General features: G+C 39.9%; 1 pseudogene; it reads left to right on the forward strand.

Moving 5' to 3' along the window:
- Window positions 1–11862, forward strand: part of LOC138164134 (short transient receptor potential channel 7-like) — a 38132-nt pseudogene that overhangs the window by 20508 nt on the left and 5762 nt on the right.

Consider the following 11862-nt stretch of genomic DNA (forward strand, 5'->3'; position numbering starts at 1 on the left):
CCCTTAAGAGAGAGAGAGAGAGAGAGAGAGAGAGAGAGAGAGAGAGAGAGAGAGAGAGAGAGAGAGATCCTTGTTCATTTCTGGAAAAGGATTTACTTTGATAAAGACCCTGATGAGGTCTAACAGATGTGGGCACTATACAAGAAATATCATAGCTTTCAAGCAGAATATAGTGAAAGAGTTTTGAAAAACCACAATAACATGTTAAAGCATCACAGTATCTGAAATATTAAGATCAACAATTGATTAAGAGCCTACTATGTGGCAAATAGTCTATTAGGGACTGTGGATACAAAGGTAAAACTGAAACAGTCCCTACCTTCAATAAACTTGCAGTCTAGCTGGAAAGGAAAACAGGTACACATAGAGTTATATACATGAATGATACATAATAATTTAGGGGGAAAACTGCTAGAATTTGCAGTGATCAGCAAAATCTTCGTGTAAAAGGCCTTGAAGGAAACAAGGGATTCTGAGAGAAAGAAGAGTGGAGATAATAAAATAGAACTAAGGCCAGAGAGAGAAGATATCCTGTGGTATGTGGGAGGGATAGTAGGAAGACATATTTGTCTGGGCTGTGTTATATAAGCAGGAGAGAATGTGTGCTAAGTTTGGAGAAGCAGACTACAGACACGTTGTGAAGGGCTTTAAACATGAAAAAAAGAAGTAGATATTTGTTCCTGCAAGTAAAGAGTCAATGGAGTTTACTGAGCAGAAGAATAACATAGTTGAACCTGCATCTTGGGGGAAATTTCTTTGGCAGCTTTGTGGAGGGTAGATTGAGGAAGAGAGACTTTAGGCAGAAAGAACAACTAGTAAGCAATTGCAACTGGACAAGGGAGAAGTGATAAAGGCCTGAATTAGGGTTGTGGCTGAGGTTAGGGAACTGGAAATGATAGAATTGGACAACTGACTGAATATGTGGGGTGAATGAAAATGACAGAGTTTAAAATAATACTAAGGTTGCAAATATGAAAACTGGACAAATGGTAGTGCCCTCAGCAAGAACAGGGAGGTTTGGAAGAGAGGGTTGAGTTGAGGAGAAAGTTCTTTTGGACATACTGAGTGTGAGAAGATGATAGGACATCTAGCATCTTATTTAAAATGTCCCATAGGCAGTTCATGGATTGGGACTCTTGCTCAAGAGAGATTAGGACTAGGTATGAAGATCTTAAACCCTGAGTAGATCACCAAAAAAGTGTAGAAAGAAAAGAAAAGGGAACCTAGGACAAAGCCTTGGTGCATGCCCACAGTTAGAGGGCATGATATGGAAGACAATCAGCAAAGGAGTCTGAAAAGTAGGAGGAGAACCATGAGGAAGCAATGTCACAAAAATCCAGAGACAAGAAAATATCTACGGTGAAAATGGTCAAAAGTGTCAAAAGCTGAAAAGTCACGAAGGACCTAGTTTCACAGAAAGAACACTGTTTAAGTTAAAGGGCCTGTACCAAACTCTACTCTAAACTGTGCGAGCTTAATGCAACTCACCAAACCTCTGTAGGGCTCAAATGTATTATCTGTAAAGTGATAAGAATGAATTCCTCTCAGTCTCTTCTAGCTCTAAATATCCAGGTGTTACAATGGAGGGAGTGCTGAGCCTGGATTCAGAAATACCTGGTTCCAAATCCAGTCTCAGACATTTACTATTTCTCCGACCTTGGGCAAATCATTTAATTTTTGTTCACCTCAGTTTCTTCAACTGTAAAATAGAGATAACAGCATCTACCTCACAGGGTTGTTGTGAAGATCAAATAAGGCAACATTTGTAAAAGTGCTTGGCATGGTACCTGGTACACAGTGGTGCTTAATAAATGCTTCTTCCCTTTCTGGGAATTTGAATTGCAAAAAATAGGCCTCTAGTAAAATCATTAGTATAGGCTATTTTGATGGGAAAAAGCAGAATTCCAGAAAGCCTCCCACATCTTTCCTTCACTTTTTTCTCTTTTCCTTGGCTCACTTGTATAAAATGAAGATAAGCAATAAAGATAAAACTAGTAGAAAAGGCAGCTCTTTCCATAATAATAACTGCCATTTATGTAGGGCTGCTAGGTGGCGCTGTGGATAGGACACTAGATCTAGAGTCAGGCCTCAGACACAGCTCTGTGACCCTGGATAAATCTCTTGATTTGTGTGGCCCTGTTTACCTTTTTCCTCATCTGTAAAATGAATTGGAGAAGGAAATGGTTTGAAAACCCCTAACAGGGTCACAATGTGTCAGACATGACTCAACAACAACCATTTACTTGGCACTTTAAAGTGGGTAAACTGCTTTAGGCACATTATAATACATAATTTTCATAGCAACCCTATAAGAGAGATGTTCTTATTACCTCCATTTTACAGATGAAGAAACTCAGGTTAAAAGACTTGTCCAGGGTCACACAGCTGATCAATATGTGAGTCAGAATTTTAGGCCGAGTACTCATCTCCCTGCTTTTTTTTTCCACTTAGGAGACCTTTCTTCATATGACATGACCCCTTTCCCGCATAGTATGGGTACAACTGATACTTTCCCCAAAACATATATATACATATATTCCTATTTCCAATACAAATGACATTTTAATGTAACTCTCCAAGAAAGGCACTGAGAGTCAGCAAATAAGCCCATAGTGGCCTCTTCCTGTTTCAAATATATGCCTGGAGGAAAAAAAGATTTTTCAGCAAGGTGGATAGTCCTTTTCTCTTTTAGCAATTGGAGTACTTGACAGCAACTAAAAGTGAGTCATATTTAACTTTTCCTGTAGTCGCTGGATAAATGCATTTCAACTTTGATCAGAGAATCCCAGAATATCAGAGTTGGAAGAAATCCCAGAGGCCATCCAGTTGCTGGCAAAGGAACCTCAAGGGAATGAGATTTTTCCTTTCCTGCAAACTAGGGAATCATATTTTATACAGATATTTGTGCACATTTAAAATTCTTACCTGAAATGCATAAGAAAACAAAATGAAAATGGGGGGAGGGGGAGGAGAAGAAAAGCAAGGAAGAGGCAGGCTGTCATCGTATTCTGAAAAAAGAAGTATTGCCTTAATAAAAGTAAATTCCAAGGAGAAGTTCAAATATCCCTTACTTTAAAGAAAATCATACAAAAAATATGTCCTTAGGATCATAGAATCAGTCAAAACTGGAACTATCCTTGAGATGATCTAACCCAACTCTCTTCTTTTACAGAGATAAGAACTGAGAGGGGAAATGAATTCAATAAGACTACACAAGTGCTAACTAACAGAGTCAGGGTTTGAATCTTCATCCTCTGACTTCAATTCTAATGTTTTTTTTTTTTCATGTAGATGCATTTTTCTTCCGTTGCAAATAGATAAATTAAGAGATGATCACTCACTTTTGAAAAAGGTCACCATGAGATTTCTTTCTTTAGAAATGGTGCCTTTAAAATAAAACTTGGTGGGGCGGCTAGGTGGCACAGTGAGTAGAGTGCCAGCCCTGGAGTCAGGAGGACCTGAGTTCAGATCCAGCCTCAGACACTTAGCATACACACACACCAAAAAAAAAAAAACTAGCTGTGTGACCTTGGGCAAATTACAAAAAAATAAAAAATAAAATACAACTTGGCTTCACAGTCGTGGTTTATACGTAATGTTGCAGAAATGCATATACCATGAAAAACAATATACTCCTACACACTATTATGTCAATCCTGCATCTCGCCAATTTCAAATTAAAAATCTGGATTATTTTTCTCAATATTCATCCTGTTTATAAAGGAGGTAGTTCAGATGAGTTGGAGATGGTGACATTGAAGTCTGTCAGTTCTTTTGTGCATCATTACTTATCAGATCATTAATCTAGTCAGTAAGTGACAGATCACAGGATTTAGAACTGGAAGAAGTCTTGTCTACACCCTCATTTTCCAGATGAAGAATCAGATCCAGAGAGGAGAAGTAATATGGCCTACATCAGACAGACAGAAAATGTCAAGCATCAGCATAAGAACTTCGGTACTGTGACTGCAAATGTAATATTCTTGCCATTATAGCATGGAGATTCTCAAGGTGACTTCTAAGGACTCTCATTCACCTGACAAGAACTGGTACCCTACATTACTTTCACCAGAGAATGAAGCATTACTCTTCCCTCTCTACTTTTGATACAATCATTTTGGATAGAATGTCCTCAAGATGTGGATTTGCATTCCTGTCCTGGATGAATGCATCTATACACCCCCGATTTCTCCTTATTCTGCTAGAACGATTACAGGAAGTTATCTATGCAAAGCAAGGATTTTGTAGTGGGTGTGCTGGACCTCTACAGGGACACAGAAGAAGTGGAGGCAATTTTAAATGACAGTGTGAAGATCCAAGTCTGGGCCGATCATCTTCATCCAAGTCTGAGCCGAATCATGCTTGCCATTAAATAAGACATCAAAAAGGGAGGTCTTTCTTCCCCTCCAAATTCATCTATTAATGGGGCTTTGGGTCATCACTTCAGGAGGGCTACTAATATATTACTTTGTATGGAATGCATCTTTTACTCTTCAAGGGAACTATATAGGCCCTAAGAATCCCAGCTATGGTAAGAATATATTGTTTGCAGGCCTCATACAGCCTCTTTTACCTTTAGTTTACCAGGTACAGCTGAAATTAGAAGGGCCATTAAACTGCCAGATGTAAGAGGATGGTTTCTTGACTGCTAATAGATCAGGAGAGGACATGCTGATTGATTGATTAATTGATTGATTGATTGTATTACAGTTTATGGAGAAGAGAGGGTTGTTCTCAAGATTACTCAAGGACCCAGACCTCTAGGGAAATATAGAAGACCTTATCAGCAAGATTCAGAGAATAAATAAACAGCAACAGATGGCACCCTTTCCCCTCCTCCTCAACACATTGAAGAGAACATTGATAAGCTAGAAAAATTAGAAAGGAAAGAGACTAGGGTTGACAAAGGTTACTGAATCTATATCATATGAGGTTTAGTTGAAGGAATTTATAGCCTGGGGAAGAGAAGGATGGAGGAGGAAAGGAAAGTGAAAGGGAGCTATAGGGGACATGATATCTGTCAGAAAATACCAAAGATTACTTTGAGGGAAAGGTATTACACTAGTTCTGTTTGGCCACATATGGCAAACCTAGAAGTAATAGGTGGAATAAAAGACAGATACGGGTTATATTTAAAGGCAAATTTCCAAAATATTTGAGTTGTCCAAAAGTGCAATGAACTCCTATTTAAGTGGTAGTGGGTTCCCCCTCCATGGAGGGCTTCAACAATGGTTAGATGGCCATTTGTTGGGTATGTAGTAGAGGGAATCATTTTAGGTGTTAGGTGAACTACATGGTTTCCATTTCCTTCACTAAGAGACATTTCTGTTCATTCCTGCCCTCCCCTAGGAAAATTAGAATGAATGCTTTAGTGAACCAAGTGAAGTTCTATTTAAATTTCAGTAAACACACCCAATATTTGTTGAAAATGCACAAAGAGCAAGGCCAAGTAGTGAAGTAAGTAGAGTGCTGTTCTTGGAAGTCAAGAGTTTCTGTCCAGCTTTTGGTACCTACTGGCTGTATGACCATGGACAAGTGACCTAATCACTCTAGGCCATGGTTTCCTCATCTGGAAAATGAGGATATTAACAGCATGTACCTTACAGGATCGGCTCAAATGAGATGGTGTATGTAAAGTGCTTTGCAAATTCAAACATGCTATAAAATGTCAGCTATTATTATCATCACCATCATCATCATTATTTTAATTTAATTCAACTGTGGGTGCTTCCACATGATACAATAAACCTGAAAGTGTTCTCACTTAAGGGAACTGGACTTATTTAACCTGGAGGAAAAGAAAAGACTTGGAGGAGAAATTAAATGATAATACCTTCAAGTATTTGAAGGGTCATCACAGGAAGGAGAGATTAGATTTGTTCTGTTCCCTCAGAAGGCAAAACAAGGAGCAAGATGTGGCCAATGCAGGCCCGATGTCAGGAAAGCCTTCTTAATGATAAGAGCTATTAAAAATCGTGTGAAGAGCCTGGAGAGGTGGTGGGCCCCCCTCCCTCCAAGGCTACTTGTTGACGAGGGTGTAACGGGGGCTCCTTTCATGTACAGGCTGGACTAGAGAGCCACAGTTTCCTTCAGGCTCTCAAACTCCTTGAATTTGTGTTCTTTCATTTAGTTAGCTAACTAGCCACATCATAATATGACAGATTTAGGTACAAAAGGGACTTCATAGGCCCTTCTAGACCCATCTAGACCAGCTCCCTCATTTTTAAGGTTAGAAAACTAAGGCTAGGACAGGTAAATGACTGCCATTGGTCACCTAAGTAGGCGGTGGCAGAGATGGGATATGAACCCAAGTCTTTTGAGCTTTGAGTTAGTGTAGGACTTTCTACCACACTATATTGATGTTCATTACATATCAAAGAAATGAGCAAAGATTTATGTTTTCATTCAGATGTCTGTCACAGTGTAAGTTAATGTCAGCAAAGACTAGAAAGGTATTTAAGAAGTACATTCGGCCCACTCTAATCCTTTCTTGTTATTTAATTTATCTAAAGAAAACTCTCAGGGGCGGCCAGGTACCACAGCAAGTAAGAGCACCGTCTCCAGTGTTGGGATGACCTGGGGATGAAATCCAGGCTCAGATACTTAGCACCACACCCAGAAATAACTGGCCATGTAACCTTGAGAAAGTTACTTAACCCCGATTGGTTATAAAAAAAAAAAAAACTCTCTTTGGTGAAAAAAAAATGTGCCACCTGTCAAGGGAGACCTCCTTTCCTAAACATATTTTTTTCTATACTTTTCCTTCCATCACAATAAAAAATCCTACAAATTAGCTACTTTTTTAGGTCTCAGGACTTGTACTCCAAGGAGTTTCCAAAAAAGTTAGCTTAGTTAAGGAAAATAGGACACTTGAGGCTGGACCTAGGAAGCTTAGATTCAGGAGGGCATTTTTTTTTTCTTTTCATTAATTTTGTTTTGGTTTTGAAATCAGTGCCAATGCTTAAGCCTACTTTCTTGACTCTGTAATTCTTTATTTCCCAGTCACATCCTAGCTACAAGGGCTCACTGAGGCTTTTTCCCCAGCTCACAGAAGTCACTTTCTGAAACTGCCAATGATCTGCCTCCTTGAAGTACAAACAGGCCTCAATGGATGGCTAAGGGACAAGTCAAGATGGATATATACGTATACATATGTGTGTATCTGTCTGTCTGCCTGTTTTTTTGTCTATTTATAGATGAAATGCAAAGTATCTCTTCCTTTCCTCTTCAGAGATCAAAGGACCTCTTTCTCTGCCAACTAGCACATGATGAAATTGAGTCACATATAGGACAAAAACAACAATAAATAAAGTCTTATGAAAAGCCAGGTAACTCTTATGTGTAGAAGGATGATAAATTTGCAAAATAAAATGCCAGATTCTTCTGGTTTTTGACCTTCCTCTAATGTGAATGGATTAGAATGTCCTCCAAATTTCCTTCCTCTTCTTCTATGATAATGTTATTCCTTGAAATTTATCAGGAAGTGAGTACATTGATGTCATTCAATTCAATTAAATAGAATCCAATTAAATTCAATTCAACAAGAATTTTTTAAAGACTTCTTAAATGTCTAGTTTTGTATTTAGTGCTGGGGATACAAAGACAAACCTGAAATAATCTCTGCCCTCACGGAGCTTATATTCTATTTAGGGGAAACAGCAGGTAACTAGAGAAGTAAAGACAGAATTCTTGACACAAAGCAGTTTAAGAGAAGAAAAACACTAACATTCAGGGGATTTGGAGAAGTTTCATGTTAAGATCTAACATGTTTCTCTCTGAAGGAAGCTAGGGATTCCAAAAGACAGAAACAAAGAGGGAGAGCTTTCTCAGTACTGCGTGGTAGACCATACAAAAGAACTGGGCAAAGAAATTAAATAATATGAATGAGGAAGAACAAGGAGGCTGGTTTGACTGAAATGTAGAATGAGTGAAGGAGAGGAATGAGTAATAAGCCGGAAAAGGTAGTTTGGAACCATATGGCAAAGTGATTTAAAAGCTAAACAAAGCAGTTTGTTTTTGATCTTGGATACACTGACACTTCACTGAGGAGGTGGAGAGGCACAATCATGCCTGTGTTTGGAAATATCACTCTGATAGACTATGTAAAGCATGGATTAGAGTGAGGAGAGACTGGGAGTTGGGCATACACTGAAGGGGCTGCACCACAGTTCAAATGAGAAGTCAGGGGGGCCTGAACAGGCTGCAAAGGTCCTGTGCATAAAGAGAAGGGGTGGGCGGAGCCAAGATGGCAGAGTAGAAGCACGACCTTCCTGCGGCTCCGGCTTCCACCTTCCACAATCTATGTAAAAAAGGGACTCTAAACAAACTTTGGTACTGCAGAACCCACAAAATGACACAGAGAAGCTAACCTCCTGCTGAGAGGAATCGACCAGAACAGTGCTCTGGGAGGCGAGCTCAGCCCCACGCACAGAGGCTTTAGCCCCAGGGCGGGCCTGACCAGGCACAGCGAGAGGGATTCCAGATCAGCAGCAGCTGTGGCCTTTTCCAGATTTATCAACACACAGATGTGAAAAACAAAGTGAGAGGTCAGTGCAGTGTGGACTTTGGGACCAGTAAGTTGGAGTGCATGGCTTTTGCCCCCCAGGGTGAGAAGCCACTGAGGTGCCTGGCACAGCCAGGCAGCACCACATGGCAGCTTCAGCTCCTGGTCTGCAGAGTGTAGGGGTACCCAGCACTAGTCTGAGGGGTAATCTCTCTTGCTTAACCTGCTAGGATCTGGATTGCAGTCTAGGGTGGAGGTCTTGGGGTATATGTCCAACTTGCTAGAGTGTGTGGAGACCTCAGAGAGGGTACCCATCTAATACCTCTGGCAGCTGAGAAAACCCCAGCATTTGAGACAAAAGCTCCCCTGTCTAGTGGCAGAGTCCTACTGTGGCAAAAAGCTCAGGGGTCAAGTGACTTAGGGGTGACATGACCAGGCAAAGGAAACAAAGCAGACAGAAGATTCCAACGTTAGACTTCTATTTTAGGGACAACAAGGAGAAAAGCATGGAACAGGAGGAATACAGTGAAGTCACAACTCCTGCACCAAAAGCTTCAAAGGAAAATATGAGCTGGTTACAGGCCATAGAGGACATTAAGAAGCAGATAAAAAAGTGGAGGAAAAATTGGGAAGAGAAATGAGAACAGTGCAAGAAAATTATGAAATGAGAGTCAACAGCCTGACTGAGGAAAATAACACTTTAAAAAACAGACTGATTCAAATGGCAAAAGAGGCTCAAAAAGGCAATGAGGAGAAGAATGCCTTAAAAAGTCGAATTTGCCAGATGGAAAAAAAATCTCAAAAGCTCAATGAGGAGAATCATGGCTTCAGAATTGTACTGGAGCAAATGGAACTAATGACTTTATGAGAAATCAACATGCTGTTCAACAGATCCAAACAAATGAAAGAATAGAAGGCAATGTGAAATATCTCATGGGAAAAACCACTGACCTGGAAAACAGATACAGGAGAGATAATTTAAAAATTATTGGACTGCCTGAAAGCCATGATCAAAGTAAGAACCTAGAAATCATCCTCCAGGAAGTTCTCAAAGAAAACTGCCCTAATGAGAATCAGAGGGCAAAATAGAGGTTGAAAGAATCCACCGATCACCTCCTGAACAAGATCCCAAAAAGAAAACTCCTAGGAATATTATAGCCAGGTTCCAGAATTCCCAGATTAAGGAGAGAATATTACAGGCAGCCAGGAAGAAACAATTTGAATATTGTGGAAACAATCAGGATAACCCAGGATCTGGCAGCTTCTACACTGAGGGATTGAAGGGCTTGGAATATGATATTCCAGAGGGCAAAGGAGCTGGGATTAAAACCAAGAGTCACCTACCCAGCAAAACTGAGTATCATGTTACAGAGAAAAATATGGTCATTCAGTGGAATAGAGGACTTTCAAGCATTCTCGCTGAAAAAACCAGAGTTGAACAGAAAATTTGACACTCTAATACAAGAAGCAAGAGAAGCATGAGAAGGTAAACAGGGAAAAGAAATCATAAGGAACTTATCAAAGTCGAACTATTAACATTCCTACATGGAAAAACAATAATTGTAACTTATGAAACTTTTCTCAGTAGTTGAGGGGAATAGAAATATATATGTGTGTCTATATATGAGGGTATAGAGGCATATGAATAGAGGGCACAGGACCAATTTAATAGGAAGGGATGATATTTAAAAGGTGAAATTAAGAGGTGAGAGAGGAATATAATGAGAGGAGGTGGGGAGAGACAGAATGGGGTCGACTATCTCATACAGAAGAGGCAAGGGGAAATGGTTACAATGGAGGGGAAGAATAGGAAGGCAAAAGGGAATGGATCAACCTTCTTCCCATTGAATTTGGCTTGAGGAGGGAATGAAATACACACTAAATAGGGTATCTCACCTGACAGGAGAGTAGTGGGGGGATGGGGATGAGAGGGGGGATGATGGAAGGGAGGGCAGTCTGGCGGAAGGGAAGTTGTAAGCACCCATTTTTTTAAAAAGAGACGGGATCAAAGTAGAGAATAGAACAAGTGGGAGGTGGGATAGGAGGGAGGGAAATATAGTCAGTCTTTTACAATATATCTATTATGTTATTGTTTTTCATTAGCCACTCATGTACATCCTATACTGAACTGCTTATCTTCCCAGTAAGGGTGGGTGACAAGGGAGGGAAGGAATGAATCTGGAATTCAAAGCTTTAAAATCAGATATTCAAGTATGTATGTATGTATATATATATATATATATACATATATAATGTGTGTGTGTGTGATATTATCAATACTATTTTACATGTAATTGGGAAATAAGTTATACAGGCACTGGGGCATACAGATCCACTGGAAAAGTCGAAAGGGGTATGGGAGAAAATATGGGAGAGAGAAGATTGGAGGAGGGGATATCCTGTGGGACTGCTATTTTGGGGGGGTGGGTAGGGGAAAAATGGGGAGAAAATTTGTAACTCAAAATATGGTGGAAATTAATGATGTCAATGAGAAGTTAATAAAGCATTTGAAAAAAAGAGAAGGGGTCAAGGAGAGAGATGCTGTAGAGGACATCTACAAGACTCAACAAGACTTGATTGTGCTTAGGGGCTGAGGAAAAGTAGTCAAGGATGAATCTGACATTGTGAGAACCATCTTCTCTGTAAACTTGCAAAATTTGGCTTGACCTTAATTTATACTATCAAAGATTTTTAGGGGAAAATGCCCAGTGGAAAAACTGTAATAATTCTTTGCCTTTTGCTATATACATATTTTTTCATCTTGAATTCCTTAGTACAAGACTATTTCTCTTCTGTCAATTAAATTTAACATGCATGCATTAAGTGCCTGCTGTTAGAGACAAGGTGCTATGCTTGCTAACTATGAGAGATACAAAGGCAAAAGCAGCTCCTGCCTTCAAGGACCTTACATGCTACTGGGGGTGGGAGGGTTAAGACACATAAACAGATAAGTAAACATAAGGAAATTTGAGGAGGGAGAGAAAGGACTAACAAATAAAGGGATCATAAAGAGGGGCCCCAAGATAAACCTTAATGGAAGCTAAGGATTTTAGGTAGGGGGCGTAGAAAAGGAATGGATTCTGATTAGTACCGCCTCAATCTAATTATTGGCCAGGGGAAAGATGACAGTCAAGATTTGGGTGAGTGAAAGGAGGGAGAAATAGAAGTGATTTTGTGTTTGAAGAATAGTGCAGACCATCTGGGCAGAAAAAAGATGAAGAGTTTGGCGAATAGATCACAAACTTGGCAGAGAGGCACAATGTGGAAATGATGGGGCTGGGGGGACAATTCAGTTATCCAAACATCTGCTGAACATAGAGCTCTCTCTCTCTCTCTCTCTCTCTCTCTCTCTCTCTCTC

This window comes from Petaurus breviceps, unplaced genomic scaffold (assembly GCF_028583685.1).
Source record: "Petaurus breviceps papuanus isolate PSGF00001 unplaced genomic scaffold, PetGlider_PUasm1.0 189, whole genome shotgun sequence".
Classification (NCBI taxonomy): Eukaryota; Metazoa; Chordata; class Mammalia; order Diprotodontia; family Petauridae; genus Petaurus; species Petaurus breviceps.